Source organism: Liolophura sinensis, chromosome 1 (genome assembly GCF_032854445.1).
Source record: "Liolophura sinensis isolate JHLJ2023 chromosome 1, CUHK_Ljap_v2, whole genome shotgun sequence".
Lineage (NCBI taxonomy): Eukaryota > Metazoa > Mollusca > Polyplacophora > Chitonida > Chitonidae > Liolophura > Liolophura sinensis.
In genome coordinates, this window is record NC_088295.1 from 60556001 (window position 1) to 60578773 (window position 22773).

Below are 22773 nucleotides of genomic sequence, written 5' to 3' on the forward strand. Positions count from 1 at the left end.
CAAGCATTACCGTGTATACGTACACTGGAAATTTGCCTAGAAATAAAATAAACCTGCAGATTTTTTACGGGTTGTGGGTTTATGCGACAGTGATCTCGGAATGATTCGAGCGGTTTCTACGGCTGTTTGACGTCAGTTTCTGAGGTGTGTCAAACGAAAGCCCCGATCTTGCGCAGGCATGAACGTCTAGAGCGTTGACCATCCCTTAATACGTCCTGAAACAATTTTCTGGCGAGTGCTGCTACGCTGTTTCTGTGACAAAGCGACCTGTCGTCGCGTTAATCCTGCGCCAAGCATGCCAACCGCCTGCATGAATACATCCCTTTAACGAAAGTCTTGGCATGACGTCATAATGCCTTTAAAACTGAATGGGTGAACGTTTGCAGTGGCTTAAGTGTGATTATCCAATGACACATAAACTGGCAAATCAGAGCATGCAGATTTGTTTGGCAAAAACGTCACGTGGTCCATGTGCTTCATCCATACTTCGAGGTGCCTATATTGAATATTATTGTATCATGTATTGTATAAACGTATTCGTACATTTAATTAATTTATTTGATTGGTGCTTTAAACTGTGCTCAAGGATATTTCATTTATACGACTGCGGCCAGCATTATTGTGCCAGAAAACGTCGCCGAATACATGTACATATAGTGGAGGTCACAGCTGTTTCCAGTGATCAAACTTTTATACACGGTAAGCCTCCAGCAGAGGTGTACAGCATATAGAGAAAAACTAGAGTGTCGACGTAAGTGTGGTAACTGGCAACATGGTAACCTTTACCTACCATTCAGTACAAAGTCTCCTTTAGCCCCTTTGTATAAATGTAGATGCTGGCCGTTTGTGTCAAATGAGAGGGAGTGGCGATCAGAAATACAAGCCAAAGCTCAAACATTTTGCGGACTTTCCAGTACGCGCGGTCCTATTGCAACGCTCTTGTTGTTGCTACAACTTCGTGAAAATTGAAACTTCCGCACGTTAGGGGCAACAGTTCAGTTATACTGACAGATAATCGATGGCATTACCCTCCTTATCTTTCTGTTTTGTTACAAATTGATTAACACTTGTGCAATTGTTGTATTCTGGGCAGAATATAGAACAGAGAACGGCCTAATGAGTTATTTATACAGCTCACGACTTCTTAGCACGCACAGTATCAAAGGCGAACTGGTTTTGTAACAAACTCTATACTTTTATGGGACTACCATTGATTTGCTCTGACATTTGAGGAGGTATTACCCTATGTTCTGAAAGATTCTTCGGGCAATAGGGGGCCTACAACCATTCACTGAAAATTCAGGGGTATGGTATTAATCAATAAATAAATAGATACACGCATGAATTGTTCATTGTGTAGGTCTATTTCACTTCTTTGATTTCACCAATGTAATATTAATATATATTATCCAAAAAAGAAACGCATAGGTGTTTTGTTTTATTTTAAAATGAAATAAATACATTTTGTCTTCATTTCATGAGCAAAAGTTGTTTTAATATTGCTAATAGTCACAGTTAGCACACATTTTATTCCTCAAAACATTTCTTGGTTGAAAATGTTGAGTTTGGAGGCCGTTTTTGGAAGAAGTAAAAAATACAGCACCACACTGCATCACGTGCAGTCTTACACGCCGAACTTACGCATGGAAAGCATGCAGTGTGTGACTATAAAACCGCAACTTCGGGCCGGAAATCGGCGTCTTTCAAGTGGTGTTATCAAGCTGATTCAACATGCCACGTCTTGACACTGTCACAAGAAATATTGCCATTGGAAGACTTCAAGCTGGAGAGTCCGAATCGTCCATTTCTAGGCGTCTACATGTCAGCCAGAACACGATTTCACGGCTTGCTGCCCGCTACAACAATACTGGGACAACAAATAACCGTCGGCGTTCAGGTCGACCACGTGTCACTACAGCAGCCCAAGATCGCTACATAAGGGTCCTCCATCTGCGTGACCGTTGTGCTACAGCTGAAAGCACAGCAGCCAGCATACCGGGACTGAGGAGGATATCAGGTCAGACAGTGCGGAACAGGCTGAGGGAACATGGACTGAGAGCCAGGAGGCCCTATGTTGGGATCGTGCTGCGTCCTCACCATCGCGCCAATCGCCTCCGATGGTGTAACAACGTGACTGCATGGAATCTACGCAACTGGCGACGCATTTGGTTCAGTGATGAGTCCAGGTTCCTATTGCAGAGACGTGATGGTAGAAACCGGGTTTACAGACGTGCTCACGAACGTTATGCCCCTAACTGCGTACGCCAAGTGGACAGATTTGGTGGAGGGAGTGTGATGATGTGGGCAGCTGGTCGTATAAATCTTGTCCACGTTCAGGGAAATCTTACGGCCGTACGCTACCGAGACACCATCCTGCAGCCACACCTCTTACCTGTCATTGACGTTCAGAGGGAGTTGTTCCAGCAGGACAACGCCAGACCGCACAAGGCACGTTTCACAAGGGACTTCCTCGCCGAAAACAATGTAAATGTGCTACCTTGGCCGTCCCGTTCCCCGGATCTTAACCCAGTTGAGCATCTGTGGGATGAACTTGATCCACGTCTACGCCAACGTCAATCTCAACGCCAAACGCTTCAAGAGCAAGTTGCATGTTTGCAGGAGGAGTGGCAGAACATTCCCCAGGCCTCTATCCAGCGTCTCATCCAGTCCATGACAAGGCGTGTCAGAACTGTTATTCGTGGTGGTCACAACGTGGCCACAACAGATACTGCACGTGGTGCCCGTGGTGGTCACAACAGATACTGACATTCCACTCAAGTGGGAGACTCATTGTGAGTGTCTTACCTTAAGTTGATGGCCTTGTTGTCTAGATATGGACCCTTCCTTAATCTGTGTAAAAAATATTTGCAGAATAGCAATTCTTTTTTAGTTATGCATAATTGAAAAGATTGCATCACCTCCGCAAAAAACCGGGTTATGCCTTTCTTTTTTTGGATAGTATAACTCTGACTAAAATTGAAACCGTACCCCTTAAGGTGTGGCGCCAGCGAGCGGATCTTCGTAGGTTTTTCTCTCCCCTCAGTTTGCTTCCACCATTATTCCGGCCACAAATTTTGAGTACGGCCTTAACGATCAACCAAATAAATAAATAAATAAATCAATTTGGAATACTGCCAGATTTATGATATCTAATTCTTAGCTGCAAGACACAGGACATAACACGCGTCAGAGCAAATTTCCACTACAGCAGAATTGTCAGTCATCAAAAAGATTTAATGCCTAACTAGCGAGCAGCTTAAAATTTCTATTACCAAAGCCATTAAAGATAAATCTTTGGCAGTTATATTCAGATTACTTCATACTTATTTATAAAGGTACTTTATACAAAAAAATAATAAAAAAACCTCAGTGTGAATGGAAGCAATTATAATCACATGGCTGTAAACTATATCAAAATAAAAAAAATGCCTTTTATAAAAGGTGGTAATAGGAAAAAGATACGCCACGATCTTGGCTTTTATCGATTTCGATAAATGATTTATCGATGTTGAGAAATGATTTCTCGATATCAATAAATGAATTAGCGATATCGACAAATTTCAGCGATTTATCGATAGCAATAAATCAGTTAGCGATATCGATAACACTCGGTAGCACGAGCGATACAAGTCCCAGTATAAAACCTTGTCGGTATAATAAAAATTTGGCAAATTTCATTTGTTTTATTTGTGTTCCGTGAAACTTCCGGTTAACATATTGCGAGATGTTAGGATATAGCAGTAAACATCAGAGGTTTCAAAAGCGGAATTATCGATATGTCGATTTCATTTTCATGTTGCTTTTTAATTTATCGATGTCGTTAATTTATTTTTCGATGTCATTAACTGATTTATTGATATCGATAATTCATTTATCGACATCGATAAAAGATTTATTGCAGTTAACAGTCACATGTTTGGCGGATCTCGACCCTACAATTAAACTATGCTTATTTCATATAATTAACCGCTCATCACATCTGTTTTCATCCAAATTAATAAATAGTCACGTAAATCTTTCATCTCTTTCTGACTTTTCTCAGCCATGCATTCCATTCTTGCGGGTTAGGAAGACTCTGCCAGCATGTTGGAAAGACAATGTTACATGATCATTGTAATCCAAGTCGAACTGTGTCAATAACCGGGCAGTATCATTCCACGTGCGTGGAAGCGTTAGAAATCTTACCTCTATGTAATAAGTAACGATGCAGTAAGTGCATGTATTGATATTTCCGTGCCTTTCTTTCCAGACGACATCCCTTTCTCAAATTAATTAAAGTATACTTCAGGAATACTTATCTCAGGTGAAGTAACAAGAGCCCGGATTTCACCGGCTACCTATGATTATGTCCCAACAATGAATCTACTGTCGCCATTCTGGATTTACTCTTCATGCTTTCAAATTTCGAACTTTACTTTTAGTCTCTTTCCTGCTTGTTGTTGAGTTTTACCATTTTACATTACAGAATTTACAGTTTAATTCTCGGCACACAACCGTGTGCTTTAAAGAACTCGACTAAAGAGAATAGGTCATAAGGCAGTGTGCATTGGTTTCTGATTGTATAATGGTCTTGACTCTTCACAAGGTGTTTTTGCCAACAGGCATACGTGCTCAGAACTCTTCACGAAAACAAAACGGTTCAAAGCTGAGCAAAAAGAAACCATTCAACTCTGATATGCGTTTTGACTACATCTTTATACAATACACAGAAACAGTGAGGTATTACAGCAAAGAAAAAACAGAAATCACTGCTTGTGTCAAATCTCTTCTGACAATTCACCTGCTCAAAAAGCGCGTCTTTCAGCAAAGATCTGTGTCCCAGGTTTAGGTCAGAAAAGGTAGATTCCGTTCATAATGATATCTCGTTGCCCTATGACTGAGGTATACAAGCTAATGAAGAGGTGTCGAAAACTTACATCTACATTGTCAGTTTGTAAAATTAGACTGTCTCTATTCTAATTTTGTAATACTATGTCTTTTACAGATTTCCGCTTTTAAGAAAAGAAACTAGAACTAGAATAAAGGAATTACTGCGTTTAAATTGTTTAACAATGCCATGTGAGTTGTAATCAAATTTAGGATCAAAATAAACCCGAAATATGCTTAATATTAGCGGTCCACAAACGGCTGTAGACGACATCGGAACAAGACTAGTGCAACATCGGTCAAACAACACCATTAAAAACAATCTGATGAACAGGTTTTCTGAGCACTAACGCATAACGCACGAGTCCATGATAACCTAGCTGGTGAGGTGACATATATACATATGCACTCCCGGAGGCGTGCTTGCTGATACTTACTCGTTACAGCGCATGCGTCGCTCTCAACCTCTCGCTTTACATCAGGACCACCAATAGACAAGCTGGACCTTCGGAGCCTGTGAGACGCAGGTAGGCTTGTTTAAGCATAGCTTCACAACCTCTGTCCACCCACATAAATAGCATCAGTAAAACTGTTTTAGGTTTTGTTTTGGAATTATGCTGTTCCTACTCTAGATAAAGAGAATGCTTAAGGTATCATTAGAGACGAAGGCTGAGTGATTGCTTGTGATTTCTCACATCACTTCCTACCTCATCAACGTGACCCCAGTGACATCGGCGTTGTTCAACATTTCTGTATAAAATTTGCTATTCGTTGCAGTGATGTAAAGCGAGAGGTAGAGAGCGACGCATGCGCTGTAAGGAGTATGAATATGGTATTCAGAACGACTCACCAGTTACCCATAATACCGAGAAAGACATAACTTGCATGTAAAAAAATATGTTCATTTATACATCATTTGTTATTGATGATTCTTATTCATCTGTCGTAATATTCAAAATTACTAAAAGATTTTATTTTGTATGAGTGAACGTTGTGTAAAATATCATTCAGTTAAAAAGGTAACACATTGTCATCTTGAAACGCTTAGATGTGATTATAGAAAGACTAAATAATCAAATATCGTTCAGTCGTTATGTCATCATCATGGATTTAACATTTATCAAATATACGGGATAGAAGTGTGGTTTTATGGCATCCAGTAAAGCTTTAAAATTCGTGAAAATAAAAACGTTGCTGTTGCAAATTAAACGTTTGACAGTAAATCCAATCCCCTTGTGCTGTCAGCAGCAATTTCTCACCACACAACAATATTTACCCAGTCTAAAAAAACGGTACACACACTTCAAGGGGACTAACTCTTTTTAACATATATCTGTCCATCAGCACGACTTCTTGATTCCCTTCGACTTGCATGTAGTTTTATTTGTCGCATGCTTCAATGAAATGATGTGGAAAATGCGCATATGTGATAATAAAAACAAAACACAATACACACTCGTCTTGTATATTTCTGATTTTTGTAGTCCGAAATGATCCACCGTGCACATTTACACATGTGTATACGCAGCAAGACTGAGCAGTTTTTCAGTCATGCGCATTCGTTTTATTACGTATTTCATTACCGGGTCAACAAATCCGATGTCCGTGGAGTAAAGGCAGAGTCGAAAACACAGACTACTAATTCTGTAAGTAATGAAACCGTACACTGCTTTGTGGTAAAAAATGCCAACGTTTCCTTTCCTCGTGTTTCTTTTCATGGGAATTTCACCCCAAGTTAATCATACGATTACCGAAATAGTATAATCTCAGATACGACATTCCTGCAGGTAACACTAATCTAGATCTGCCACATATACACACCTACTGCACATGACAAGGTTTGCCATATGTCTCACTGTGTTACGTGTACATGCTTGTAAACCCATTATATATAAAGGCGTCTGATGTTTTTTCAATATCCAGTTTTCCGTATCAAATTCTCGTTCTGGTTGAATACTTCGCAGCGTGTTGTTATATTTAAGCGCCATCTAGTGGTGAAGACCCTGAGCTACAATAAGGAAGTCATGTTAACGCAGAATATAACAATGTGTTGAATGATTCGTCCATTTTACCAATGATTAAAACATGCTTGAAAAATGCATGTAATATAAAAAAATTCCCAAAGATATTTCTTACATTTACGACCATTTAATTATGAATGACTGACATGGAGCTATATGTATCTCTGGTAAATTTACCGTCGATAGCGTATACATGTGTGTACGCCATACGTGTGAAATTTCGTCGGTAACATATTTGTAGGAAATCCGATTTCAGGAGGAAGGCCTTAAAGACTAGATTAAACAAGGAAATGAAACATTTTCCTGTTGTACATGCACTTTTCTCAGCAGCCTGATTTGGCCTGAAAAAAAATACATGCACTGAGAAATGAAGCCAACAGGTAAATATACTTGACCAATGATGTTTCACTGCATTTATATTTCTTTTTCTTTTCTTTCCTTTTTTCATAATCACGACTTGGCCTTAATGCAACCTCGACTCCAAACTTACACCAGCTGGTTATATTTCGACTGACCAGTTATGTTTTACTGACATGACCAAGTGCTTAAGTTAATGAGGTTCACTCTTTGGTTCGAAGGCAAATACCCTGTCTAACCAAATCACTTTTCTCCGCCTTTACTCACACCAAATAATTTACCAAAAATACTGAGGATATGTGAAGAACCAAGTGCCGTATCGTTGTATACATTCTTCTTTATTTGGAATTACAGCACCTGTGAAAAAAGACCAACAGACATGTCAAAGGCTTTCATACATTACATATTTGTGTGCGTTGGTGCACATGTGCTACGGTGGACCAGTGCACAAAATCCAGGTAAGGACGCCTACATGTCAGGACGCCTCGAGAATTAATGTTCTGAATCACACGGCTGAAAAGTTTGTTGAAAGTTTGTAACACACTGTACAGACAGTACAAGAGGCCACAGTCTCCTAAAATATGGAAGGCTCTCGCATGTATTTTTACATACCAGAGAATCCCTAAGATGGATTCGCTGATATCTGACACTATAAGAGGTTTGGGAGTGAAACCCACAAATTGTAGATGTTGAAATCTTAGCAGTCGAGGTACACGAGTGCATTGATTTTCCTTTACTATTTACGGATTGAATTTGTCAACTTCAATCTCAATAACAGATATCCCTTTACTTCCTCTTGACACCATGCCATACCTCAAGCTTACACTTTCCTCTGCAACATATCAAAAAATCAACCTAGCATGACCATCATTTTTTTTTAGCTGTGGTCGCTGGAAGTGATGTCATAGCATTTGGTTATCTTGGTAACCACAAGGGTGGAATGTAACACTGGCAAAAAAGTTTTCAGCTCTATCCAAATACAAATAAAATTTTGATATATTTTAAGTAGGTGCAAAATAACAGTGCAGGAATTTATAGTGCATCAACAATCTAAACTGTCTGTGTGACACTATTGCCCAATCATTTCTCCTGCACTCTTCGGTTCGAAGGCAAATCTTTTGTCATAGTCACGACTCAAATTGCGCATGTATAACCTATATTGATGTGGGGAATTCGACCATGTGACCAAAAAGTGCCGTGCTTGAAACCTGAACACGAGAAAAACGTGATTCGTGCTGGATTCGTACTGAAATACAGATTCCGATAGTCGGGTTGTTTGTGCTTTTTGTGCCATGTACATGTAATCAGAGTTTTCAGAGATCAGATTTACGCACATACATAAACATATCAACTTACCGTATCAAGTAGTATTGAGTATGGTTTCTCTGTCCAGCCAAATATATAAATAAATTTGCCTGTTGCAAGAACAAGTAATCAGTTATCTAACTTGTTTGTTAATGCCACCCCAATAAGTAAGGGTTTTTTTTAACCCTTCAGTTGTTAATACCAACGCTTTATGAAATGCCAAATATTGGACTGTGCCATGTGCAATGTTATATGCAATATTTATAATGACATCATATCTTTCTTGTAGATATAGTCTTCACACGAAGTCAACAATGCTGAGCCCTGTGTTTTCAATTTCAGGTGTTCGTGCCCTTACATCTGCATGTGATCAGTTAGTTGGGGGTCAAGTTATCCTGAGAGGCACGTTTGATAGCATCCCTTTAGGTCCGGTTAACTGGATAAGGCCTGATGGTATAACTGTTGGTTCCTGTAAGGCGAATGAAACATGTGACACAAACAGTACAGGATATGTTGTATCGCAATCCTCTACTTTAAACTATACCATTGTGATAGCATCGGCTACCAGTGTAGACGCTGGGGGATGGACATTCGAGGACGCCATAAACACCGTCAAATTCAACCTTGAATTACTATCGGGTCAGTATTTGCAGGCACTTTATATTTTCTATTGAGGTTTCACAAATTAGTCTGGCAAAATAAAAGAAACGAAATATATATATATGTAAATTGCCTGGTGCATGACTGCACATACCTACAAACCGAACTATGCTTTCACAACTGCAGTTTAACTCCAGTACTCTTAGTTACATTCCTGCTTTTCCATATCTACTACATGAGTGTATGTCCGTCTGACAACAAACACTTCTTCCAGAAATCCGTGACAAATAATTCATCTAGAAATACATGACAAAAAATGGTTTAGATATTCATCACCAACAAGTCCGAGACAAATAACCCGTCTAGGAATCCATAACAAATATTCCGTCTAGCAATCCATGACAAATGTTCTGTCTAGCAGTCCATGACAAATATTGCATCTAGCAATCCATGACAAATATCCCATGACAAATATTGCATTTAGCAGTCCATGACAAATATGCCGTCTAGCAATCCATGACAAATATTCCGTCCAGCAATCAATGACAAATATTGCATCTAGCAATCCATGACAAATATTACATCTAGCAATCCATGACAAATATTCCATGACAAATATTCCGTCTAGCAATCCATGACAAATATTCTGTCTAGCAGTCCATGACAAATATTGCATCTAGCAATCCATGACAAATATCCCATGACAAATATGCCGTCTAGCAATCCATGACAAATATTCCGTCTAACAATCCATGACAAATATTTCGTCTAGCAATCCATGACAACTATACCATCTACCAATCCATGACAAATATACCATCAAGCAATCCAGGACAAAGATTGCACCTAGCAATTCAGGACAAATATTCCGTCTAGCAATCTCATGACAAATATTGCATCTAGCAATCCAGGACAAATATTGCATCTAGCAATCCAGGACAAATATTGCATCTAGCAATCCAGGACAAATATTCCGTCTGAAATCCATGACATATTATTTGTTCATGATAAATACTCCACCCGAAAATTCATGATATAATTCGCCCGTTATAAATCATCTGAAAATCCATAACATATAATTCGTTCATGATAAATATTATTTTTTACATAATTCGTTCATTATAAATAATTTGTACGGAAATCAATGGCAAATCATTCATCTGGAATCCCATGACATTTCACAGTTAGTACAGCGGCACACGTTTCGGAAACACAATTCGTCCAAACAATAATGGTGTACATGAAGTTACTTTGCCATTTATGTCTGTTAACTGCTTCCATTGAAATATATCTATCCTAGTTTGTCACTTTATATAATTCCAAAGTCCTGTTATGATTTGTGTTGAACGTTGTTTTGGAAATTGATCTTGCGATTATTGCCGTAAAACGTACATTGTTATGGCTGACAATTGGTTCCGACGTCTTGATCCACCTGACTGTATGTCCAGTCGGAACTCACGTACAATTAAGCTGCGATGTTGCCTGTGCTTAGTGATTTATAACGACCGTGCTCAAACTTTATATATTGTGTAGGTATGCAGTGTATATAGAAAAAATATATATCACAACTCACATCCGAGCACAGGACCACACGGATTTACACAACGTATAATTCTTTAGACAGTAGTTAACAGTAAGCAGTTCAGGGGGAAGCGGTCGTTATTTTAATGAAACTTAATGTACTTATTTAGTAATTTGATTGGTGTTTTACGCTGTACTTAAGAATATTTCACATATACGACAGCATCCAGCATTATGGTGAAAGGAACGGGGCTTTTTTCCGTGGGTGAGTTGCCGCCTACTATTTCTCATTGCTTATCAGACATTTTTTGTTTGTATCAGTGAATCTTACTACAGTTGACGTGTCTTGTGGTAATTTGTCTGGTGAAACCATCAGCGTACAGCGTGATTCAGCAGAACAGGTGACATGTAACACCGACTGTATACCAGGGAACTGGACGCTAACCTTCAGTCTGGAGGTAAATACATATACACCTGTCATGATTCAAGCATTACAAACGACCCATCATACTTCTGACGATGAAAGCATTCACTTACGCACTCATAATTACATTCTGGCTGGGTAAGCGCCTCCATGTAAACAAGATATTAAGTGAAATGCACCATTCTTTCCCAGGGGCTTGTAAATCGCATACATCTGTCGGCCATTGTGTAAGAGATCTCGCAATCGCAATGCGGCTGGTTATTATCAAACTCATGAGGTGTCCAAATAAATATCTCCGTGAGATAAAATGCCGTCTGTTCAGTCTAGTCTAATCTACTTTAGTATACAATGCGCTCCAATGAAATCAGTAATATCGTACCACGTGACTGTGGTGTACATGTACTTGGAGCGATATTGGATCCCAGAGAGCCGTATTATTTTCATCTTCTCAATAGTATTTTGCGGAATTTTCAAATCAACAAATAATGAATTTTATTCCTCAGTCAACATTTCAACCTCATCAGAAACGCTGTGAGCAAACGATACCCTAAAATGCTTTAGCATATAAAATTACTTTCCTTAACTGCTACCACACATGATGAAAATAATTTCGCTCTCTCTGGAGCCTAATACCGCTCCACGTACACGACGGTCACGTGATACGATATAACCCATTTCATTGGAACACGTTTCTAGCTGTATAATAATATAGCATAGTGTGGTTGCTTACAGTATTATAAAGCATATAGTCAGCCAGCAACCTACGAATTTCCGTGGGTTCATAAGTGAAAAATTCTTGAGAACGACGTAAAACACCAATCAAGTAGACAAATAAACAAATATAAAGTATGTACATGCAGTATACTAGTATAGTATAATATCTTCAGATGTACGTTGTCTCCTGATGCGCTAAGAGCATAGTCTGTGTATAAATATTTTCTCTAACCACATTCTTGTTTAAGAGTCAAAATGGAACAGATATTAGTGTGGAGTACAACGTTCGCAAGTCATTGGTCGCATGTGCCATTGGTTGTGGGATGAGGCACATCTCAACCTTCACCTTGAGGAACAGCCAAGAACATCAGCCCGGAAACTACACACTGTGCTATGTTTTAACAGATAGGGAGCGTAACAAAACGCAAACCTATGATGAGTGCACAAGAGTTGTTTTTCGTGAGTATCGATGCTTTATACGAACTTTATGAATGTTTAGCATGTATATAATTGTTTCAAGGTCAGAGCGAACAAAAGTGCGCTGCGTGGGTAAACTACAGATAATGGTCTAGTTACTGACGTGTGACGTACATCATACTGTTGGGAGACGCAGCTTATCAACTAACCTCGGACACGGTTTTATGCTTTTCTTACTCTTAAGCTTATGCTCTTAAAGATCTATTCTCCTTTACCTGAATAATTTCATTCAAATTCGACATGTGTGTAACACTCCTAAACCATGAAGGTGCGTTACAAGTCAACAATCGAAGTAGGCCTACTCATTTTCCAAATAGGTTAAAATTTCGAAAGAGTTATGTTAGACAGTTATACACGTAGTATCATAAAACAGTTGATTTTCTAGGTACGCGTACTAGGTCGAATACATGAATAAGTATCTCAGTGTGGCTTTAATTGCAAATGTTCATAGCGCATGCATCGGATGCTTATTCATGAAGGTATAGCCTCTGGGGAAGCGGAATTACGTACGTTTAAACTGTAACAGTTATGGAACAGGCCGTCAAAGATCCTGGGTACTTATTCAACAAGTGTTAACACCCTCTATAGTTTAAGAAACTTAGAGGTAAGGCGTTTGATATTTAAAACATAAGAAGACCGTTTGTTCCATTGGTTGGTTCCATGGGTGCGCAGACTAAACTACGGACGTTTAGCAAATTTCTGAAGAGCACCCCAGGTGTGACCTATAAATTTGCCCATCATAGAGAAAAAATTGCGTTCATTGTTTCCTAGGCTCCTCAAACGGTCAGGCGAAAGGAATCTACAAATCGTAGCGTTTCCTGTAGCGACTGGAGCGAAGTCAGCTTAAATCGCTATACCCATGCAATGTTATAGTAAAATTAACAGGCGGTTAATCGTAATGTGTAGACAACCGGGAAATGTCCCAGTTTTTGACGGTATATAACATTCAACCATATGTTGCGTTATTACGGCTGTTTTAATATTTTTCTCTCATGAGATACTTGTTTTGTCGATGCGTTACAGCGGTTGATATGAGGGTAGAAATGATTCAAAATTCAAAATATGTAACAAATCATTACCTAACCAATCGAAGGCTTCAAAATACAATAGGGCTCCTTCCAACATTTGGGGGCCTGGTCCCACTGCTTTGCAGTACTTGGATGGATTTTTTCATGGAAAAAAACAAAAAAAAATACCCCCAAAACAAAAAAAAAACCTCCTTGAAATCATAATGATTCAGAATGCAAGGTGTGCTTTTTATTTTATCGAAAGGTAACAGCAACACCAAAGGCAATCCTCGCCAGTTTATAACGCCTATTACTGCCAGAATTTAGTTTCGAGAAACGAAACTCAAATTTTGTATTTTGTGTTACAGTTCTACAGACTGCATGAGAAAGCTATGAACAAGTTTGATTTACGTATGCTTAGCTCTCTCTCAAGGCCTTTACTATGATTACCTTTTGGAGCTGTGTCTGCGAGAAGCGGTCACTAATACAAGGTCTAAAACACTAAGTACACCACAAAAATAGCCTATTAAATTTAACAAAAATTGTGTTGTCTGAGTGATACTGGAATGTATTCTGTTATTATAACACAATATTACGTCATATTTAACATTATATACCATTAGTCTAATAGAATTGTTATGTTCAATAAATAGAATATGTGTTATATTTAACAGAATAACCTCCTGCAATAACAGAATGTATTCTTGTATCACTCAGATAACAGATTTATTTCTTGGGCTTATTGACGGTATCTGAATTTCAATAGATGCAACGGACCACATATAAAATAAATTTTTTTGTCTATTTGTTAGTTGCAACAAACATGAAGAAATTATTTGTCTTCATTAAATACCAAGCAGTAGCAGACAAATTGTTAATGGGCTTAAAATGCCTATGCATACAACTTCCTATTTAAAATGTTAAATTTAATGAACGTATTTCTCTTTTTGGAAAGTATTGACAAAGAAAAAAAGTTGACATTATTTAAGAATTTAACAATTTGTCCTTTGACTTGTCAATCTGGATTTTTAAAAAAGTTTTATAACATATACAGGTTCAGAGTTGTGAGAGTTGGCAGAAAATCCTATTTTTCGGAACATGTAATATTATTAGCATGTACATGTATATGATGAGTTATGACACAGATTGCTGAATGAAGTCATATTAATCGCCATTCATGTGCAGACAAAGAAACCATGCAATAATTCCACACTCATTATTTATTCTGATTCTATACAGATTCCACCAAGACCTGCCCGTCGAAATGCCTTAAATCTTGTCTAATTATCAAATCTCCATTTTTTGTGAAATTTTCTGTTTCTTTTTTTTCTGTAGAAATACATGTACATGTGTACAAGCATATGCTAGACAAGGTTCTGCATACAATTGTAAGCCCAACAGTAACTGGTTTTGAGTTTATTACAGACTATATGGTCACGGGTCTGTTACCAGTTTTATTCAAACTCCATAAAAGGCCCCCAATGTTTCCCCAAAACTGTTCACGGTATTTTGCATGACTTGTTCAGGTGAAACTAGATCACACGGTGTACCTTTGCTACTTTTAGTCATTACGACACGATGTCAACTTGCAGCAACAAGTAATGTGTCCATTAAGAACAGATCGGAGACCGTGTAATTAGAAGACACCAGAATCCTGCCCCCCCCCCCTCCCCCCAGACCCTCATTTTAAAAAGCTGTAAAATTCAACTCACTCAAACAGAACCCCAAAGCAAATAATGGCGTGCGACGAACTACATGAAAATCTATGCCATAATGTCGGACACCCCTGATGGTGTAAGAAAGACCAATACTTCCTCTCAAGCCGGCTGTTTGAATAAGGTGATATCTTCAATTTTTAAATTGTAAATTACTGTTATATTCGTTTGGTATTAAACCAAACAGTCTTGCATATAGTGTTTTACACATCTCTCCACATCTTGTATTTTAAGATTTTGCTTATACGTAAAATGCGATGTTTTTAAACCACTTCAAGTTTGTTATTTAAAAAAAAAACAGTTTCTCAAGGATACTTATCCATCAACTCTATCACTCTAAATTTCGTGCCCAAGCAATCATTTATTCTAAATTTCGTAAATTTGAGTACTATATACACTCTGGTAGGCAAATACAGACAGAGCGTCCAGGACCTCTGTTTCAGTTTTGTCACGGTTTACTAGTATGTGCTTTCATGTTTATACTATATTCTATTTATGTATTATATTTTTCATATTCCTTTGGTAAATCAGAACGTTTTGAGCTGTTTTGAAATGTTTGTGTTAAAATTTGTATAGACTACCTGTGCAAACTAATTAAAATATAACATTGGAAGTCTGTTGTAACTCTATACGGGCTACACGGTATTTTTCAACATACTTCCGCTGTTCAGATGTTGAGTATGCCTCTATGGCACACCACGATCGATCTAAATTCATTATGCCTACATGCGGTTTTAGCTTGGAAAGACTGTTTTAAGACAATAATGATGAACGACTCTCACCAGCAAGTAATCTTTGCTATCTAAAATGGGAATATGTCTAATTGATGTGTTTTGATACAGAATTTTTTTATTATTCCCCTTCCGGTCGTTTTGCTGTTTTTATTTATTTGTGTGTTACTACATACATCATACTAATTTGTTTCGCGTCATGGGTTTTACCTTAAGTTCTCACAAACTGACGACCCAGGGTATTCAAAACCAAGTACCCCCCCCCCCCCCCCCCACCAAAAAAAAGAACTCACAAACGCCTTCTGCTGCATTAATTAGAGTTCAATAGTTTCATTTTGTTCTTTTACAGTTGGAACAAGTGGAGGAGGTGAGGTTTTTGTACAATGCCCACAAAATGCAAAGGAGTATTGGGAAAGTTCGGCGTATTTAGTTGTTTAGTTATTTACATGTACCACTTAGTCAACCCTTTCAAAAGCCCAGTATACACAACTTGTCAGTAAACAAACGTTCTTACAGGTATACATGTAGGGCCTACAGCCAGAATTTAAAGCCCTTTGAAAGGAGGTCATATGTTCCACTCTAAAAATCAGCGGTTCTTCTCCCCAGGAGAGTGTATTCCCACCATTTGCATTCCTGCAGGTACAATATGATCTCTAAACCGCTTATCACGCGTCAACATGAACTGATTTTATTTCATAGAGATGGTCATTATGTATCAAACTCCATGAAAATGTCAGCTAATGTGATGTGATATGTTATATTTAACAGTAAGTATTTGAATGTGGGAAAACTTGTTGTGAAATAAGGGTTAAAGTGAATCACCTTCAAACTTCGCTATATTTATAACCCAGCTGTACTTTGCCACTGGTTTGCCAGAAAAGCGGGAAAAAAGAGGAAACCCTCTGTGTTAGCAGGGGTTTTTAACAGTACTAACATATTTATGTCTTACTACAAAAATTGATGCAATATAATTTCATAAATTCGATATTATCTTTCAAGCGAGTTTTGTCATTTCAAACAAATAATAAAAAAAAACGTTACATCACAGTTACCTTTAATGCATGCTCTTTCGTGCCGACTGAGCCGCATTATTTGAATAGATAAAAATAATACATAACATCGTTGATATTTCGTGAAGGTGTTACATTTTGGTGCAACAGCGAAAGAGTTTTAAACCAATGGGAATATAGACAGTTATACTTCACGCAGGTTACTACACGAGCACACACTGGGTGTGTAAGATTATGGGCAGCGACTCGTTCTACGATTAATTATGCAGGAAAGTAAATCTGACCCGACTGAAGCTTACATATAATCCGAGGAAGTCTGACAGTAGATGATGCAATTTCTGTCACATTGACATAACCAGGCCTCGAGACGTCCAAAATGTTCGTAATCAGAATGCCACAAATTAGACTCACCAGTTCACTTTATTACAAACTCTCTTTTGCTATTCATTTTACGCTTAAGAGAAATGATGACGTCATTCTGCCTTTTCTCACACATTTGGTGTATTTGAAATGAACGCGAAGTACGAAAATAAATTTCACACTGATCAGAAACGAATGGACTCTGCATATATCACATTCTTATGATGGGTAGGACAAAAGGCAATAAATATTTAAAGTTGTCTAAAAAGAGAAATTTGAATGGTCTTCCCGGATAACTTTTAATGCCTTGTGTTCGTGGGTTCGAATCCCGCTCAACCGAACACCAATGGAAGACGTACTCATGTGGTACACCCTTCACCACTCAAACCACAAACAAACAATTGTAGATTCTTGGAAAATAATCAACTGCGCAGACAATAGTTCGACGTCACAGCAAACGTTTAGATTTAATGAATGATATACCAGTCCTTTGCAGACAAATCGTTCTACTTTCCAACTACTATACACTGCCTTTGTAGCACAATGATGGGTGAATTAAATATTATATGTTGCATCCTCATAGTTAACTGATAATGTTGTCCTGGTTATAAATGCCAAAACTGTTAAGATGTCTATTGTTTAACTACAACAGCACTGACTATATCCAATGACTCATATTGTGTTTACCAGTCTTGCTAATTTGTCAAGCCTGCATTCATGGAATTGTTCTGTTTAATGTATTTATTCATTATAGATTAAAGAATATATAGTTTTGAGCTTATTTGCTTTTGACCTTTCTCAGTTTAAAAATGTGATACAGGATATAATTCATCAAACTCTGTGAAATTATCAGATGCTATGCTCATAAATGGATTTTAGGGCATTTCCATATACATTTTACGTTATAGAGGACATTGTATCTGTACAACCCAGGTAACTTTTCGGCATGGTCATGGGTTTTTCATGAACTATGCCCGGTTTCCTCCCATCATAATACTAGCCACTGTCGTATAAGTGAAATTTTCTTGAGTATGGTGTAAAACACCAGTCTAATATATCAATCAAATATACCACTCTTCTACACTTTTCATTGTTAATAGGTACATTTTAGTTTCCACGGTAACCGCTGTTTAATATATTTAACAACGTTGTCTTGTAGTAATTTGAAACAAATGTCACTCGTATTAAATTTTTATGTGATTTTTATCCCGCAGAAATACATTTTAAGTGGAATTTAGGTTCCGTATTCATAATTATTTGGAGAAAATGAATTATTTTGTGAAAAAGATTTGACCATGGAAATTATGCAAGTAATGTACATTACGTGTAATGATCAGCAAACGAAAGGATATTTTTGTTGGACATTAGAAACTATGTATAACTAAATAGTTTAATATTTTGTCTACAAGTATTTTTGTAAGCTTTGCAATGTATATACAGTAATATGGTGTTTTCAGCTTCAAACCATTGTAAAATGCCTAAATATGTTAAGGTTTAACACAATGCAAGATCTAGTTGGAATGTGCCACAATGCGACATATGACACAAGGCTGCTTCAAAGAGTGGGTCGTAAATCCTTTATTTCTGTACCTTTGTAACATAAATCATACATATATAAGTGTGTGAATACGTGTATTATAAAGCGTCAATTTAATATCGCGATAGATGTTTTAGCCGACTGAAAATGCCACTGTGTTCGTTTCAGACAGTCTAAGGAAAATGTTTTGAACCATTTCAGGTCTTGAAATTCACAAGAAGATATCTGTGCACCAGAACTCTGTTTGACAAGATACTGAACAATTTTTACCTTTTCTAAAAATCTTATTTTCCTAGTTAAAACACTGACTTGATCATTTGAATTGGAATGTCCCCATTGATATGATCCAAATATATACCAAAGATATACTATGCCTGACTATTTTTCTAGGAAGGGATAGACGAAACACTCTTTTTGCATCAAAAGGAACCTGAGTTCGATTAAAGTTTTGTCATTTCTGTGAAAATTGTTTTCTTTTTAGCAAACGAGGAAAATTACTTAAAAATAAATAATATTTTGTTTGTGAAGAAATTCATTCTTCGTATAAGAGGCTTCCAAGGGTTAACATAACCGGAGTGAAAATTTCGCAGTACGTGGACGACACGATAACACTGCATTGGTAGGATATTTAGTGAGCTGGGCCCACTTGTATGAGGCCCACTTCATGTTACGAGCTGGATGCTATGATAGTTACGTGCTCTAAAAGTTACGTGGGCTTCGTACATGCGGGTGCCACACTTAAGAGTCCTTTCAGAACAACTTACAATAAATGCTCGTGTCGGTTTTCGGTTTACCAATGATTTACAGTTCTCACAGATATACCTGCCGCTTTCCGTCTGTCAGTGATCGGATCAGGGATGAAGCATATCACCGCCTTGCTGTGCCACTTCCTTGACATTATGTTTTGATGCTTTCAGTTGGATCAACCACGACAGATGACTGGTTAAGGCTCGCCATAGGAGTTACAGTCACAATTGGCGTTTTGCTTGTTCTTATAATCATATGTGTTCTTGTAAGTTAAATTACCTGAGAAATCAACTCAACACAATATATCTAAAAATAAAAATTAGTTTCAAAAATGTGCGCATGTATACCTGTTTGTTTGGTTAGAAAATGAATAAATTAAGGAAAGGCACATGACCAGACAATGCCGACCTGTGCGACATAGATACGCCGCGGTAATCCTTAGTAATGGGCGTCTGGTTGTTTTCGGCGCTAAGTATACATTTTACTAATTACACGTAGAATGCCCTGGATGATATCCTTTTTTATATTTGAGTAAAAAAAAACTCCTAGGTAATTTTTGTGGAATGTCTAGAATGTTAACATTAACGTCCGCAGATTTGTTGTATGAAATTAAAGAGTGTAGATTAGTATCTGTTACAGCTATACTTGCTTTACATGAAAAATGCACTGTGTTCTGTCTTAAGACAATGGTAATGTTTCTTTACAGGTGGCGTGCTGTTGCAACTGCCGAGTGCGTCTTTGTTGTTTGAAGAAGACATAGGAGTCAGGTATGCCTCTCTGGCATTAAAGATACATAGTGTCTACTGTACTTGTGTGGCGTAAAAGACACCTAGTTTATCAAGTATGACAAAAACAGTATCAGATATGTCTCTGTGGCGTGACATAATATCTAGTACGCCTGTGTGACGTGGGACACATGGTAGCAAACATGCTTCTTTAGCACGTGTGACAAATAGTGTCCACATGTAGTGTGCCCGTATGGCGTGAAATCTAGGCGTCGAAACAGACATTCGTAAACCAACCGTCAACCAATAAGGACGTTTCAGGTCAATAATCGCGAGGCCAATTCCCCAAAACAACGCATAACTCAAACCATCAAAGAGCTAAGCAAGTATATAAAGTACGAAGTTGGCCTCTGTGGAATGGACAAACAAAGGATCAGGTGTGTCACTGTGGCATCAAGAACATATACATATTGTCAAGTGTGTATGGAAGAACATACTTCCAAATCTCGGTGAAGGCATATTCGATTCATGGGGAATTTTGATTCGTGTTTGGTAGATGGCATCTTGTCACGCTCGTAAGAAAGAGGCGGACTTCAGGATACCAGAAAAGTAACTACGACACCGTACTCCATGGCTTTGAACTGGAGATCTTTTGTAAAGAAAACAACACATAACAGCGCCTTTTCCTCACAACTATTTATATCAAAGTTTCGTATCTGTATAGTCTTCTAACATTTTCTGTCACCTACATGCACTTTCTCCTCGCTCGTTCTCAAAACTGAACTGAGCCCAGGCAAAGCAGATGGGATATAAGACTGAGTTGATTGCCCACCATGTGTCGAGCAACCTGAAATGTTCACACCTAACCAGGAGCGGTGATCGACAAGGTCTAACTTGATCAAGACACTGTCCGGTTTTCAACAGTAGGCGCATAGTATATGATATCTGGTAGGGTGGGGTTCAAACCTAGTTGATTATTTTTCATTTTTGTCATGTTTTTTTTCTCCAGTTTACCTGTTTTTGTAAATACTGTTACAATTTGTACATGCAGGTTGAATGTGTTTTTTCATTTTCCATTGTCTATGTACTTTTAATAAAGCTATTCGTCGTTATTTGTGACAACAGGTGTTGGTAAACAAATGTTTTCCAAATTTTTCTGACTATGCCAAATTCGTTCAGTGCATTACTTTCATGGTGTTTTCTTATTTGACATTCAATTGGTCTTTAATGACTGGCCACCGGTATTGCTGTAAGGAACTTAAAAGCTTCAATGTTTTGTTTGTTTTCGAAGCTAGCAATTTTCCATGTTGAAATACTAGAAGAATAAGTATGCATACTGGAATAAATTCCATATTATTGATGAAGGTGTAGGAAAAGAAAAGAAAAAAATCTCATCTTGCTCTTGGCCATATTTTTGCTAACGAACTGGGCTGTGAAGTCCTTCCCAGTGCAAACAGAAGACATTATATTCATAACTAATCTTTCCTATGGCTTAAGTTAAAGACATTTGTGATCCCTCTGTTCAACATTTGCTTCATTTATATATCATTAATATATGTATCAGTGTATTTGACACGTCCTCAAAATCCAACATGAATATTTAGATTTCAAGTAAAACTCTCAGTAGATCTGAATTGATTGCACAGTCAACAGCTGTTATCTAAAAACACCAATATACAATTGTGAAAATAATGTGTATGTAATATACACGTATTAAGTGGTATAAGAATTGCACAGAAATTAACTCTACAGAGGACATTTTCAACACTAGATATTCCTCAGATATGTCACTTATCTCTAGTTGAAAGTAAATGTTTGAATCTATGTGTCTAAAATTGTTATAACTTATTACAATATTTATTTACATACTGAAAGAGTTTTGTACTTACGCTTTTTTCTAAGTATATTTGCCGTAGATTTTTTTACTTGACAAGACTCTTTGGTATGACCTACGCATGTTTAAATAAAACTGTTCAAACATCTCAAGTTGTATTTAGGCCCGTTATACATTTATCAAGTTCAATAGCACGAAAACAAAGTATATGTAGAAAACACACAGGAAACGAAGAATACCAACGAAATACGATAAATGCAAAACATGAATCAAACAGATTAAAAAAGCAAGAACTGCACATTTAAGTTCAAAGAAATGTGTGTACAATGATACGATTCTAGTAATATATCCATGTATGATTGAATAACTTGTCTGACAACTCAGTCTTCAATTCCTCGAAAGTCCCACATACGTGTACGTGTAGTAGATTCTTATGTATCTAAGGTGTTTGATAAAACTAACGGCCATCCGCAGGTTGCTGGAAGACATTCCCACGTACGACAGGAGAGGAAGCCAACTTGAGCTCGACATGAACGTCAATGGTATAGAATTACTTAGAATGCTGTGCTATCATGACATTTAACATAACATGTCATTAAAACATACAAAGGGATCAGGCGTATTGAGGAGCTGTTACTGGGCATGGCTTGCTCAAAACAACCCTCAGTTCATCAGAACAACAAATCCTGAGCACGTTTCACTGTCAAGTTTAGACGGATCAAAAACGTATAGTTAACATAGGCATTATAACAATATTCATGATTCGGAAAGTCTTGTATTTTATTTTTAGAGATACATAATAATGTAACATGAGTTATTTGC

The 22773-nt window shown here is 37.6% G+C and overlaps 2 long non-coding RNA genes across 2 annotated transcripts; both read left to right on the forward strand.

The window, feature by feature from the left end:
- Window positions 1-6447: 6447 nt before the first annotated feature.
- On the forward strand, window positions 6448-11104 carry LOC135468343 (uncharacterized). The gene is made up of 4 exons (XR_010444218.1): window positions 6448-6512; window positions 7599-7702; window positions 8892-9188; window positions 10992-11104. It is a non-coding gene; the product is annotated as an uncharacterized LOC135468343 (long non-coding RNA).
- A 1025-nt stretch (window positions 11105-12129) lies between these two features.
- LOC135461534 (uncharacterized) lies at window positions 12130-22075 on the forward strand. The gene is made up of 3 exons (XR_010443368.1): window positions 12130-12267; window positions 19563-19657; window positions 20099-22075. It is a non-coding gene; the product is annotated as an uncharacterized LOC135461534 (long non-coding RNA).
- Window positions 22076-22773: the final 698 nt, after the last annotated feature.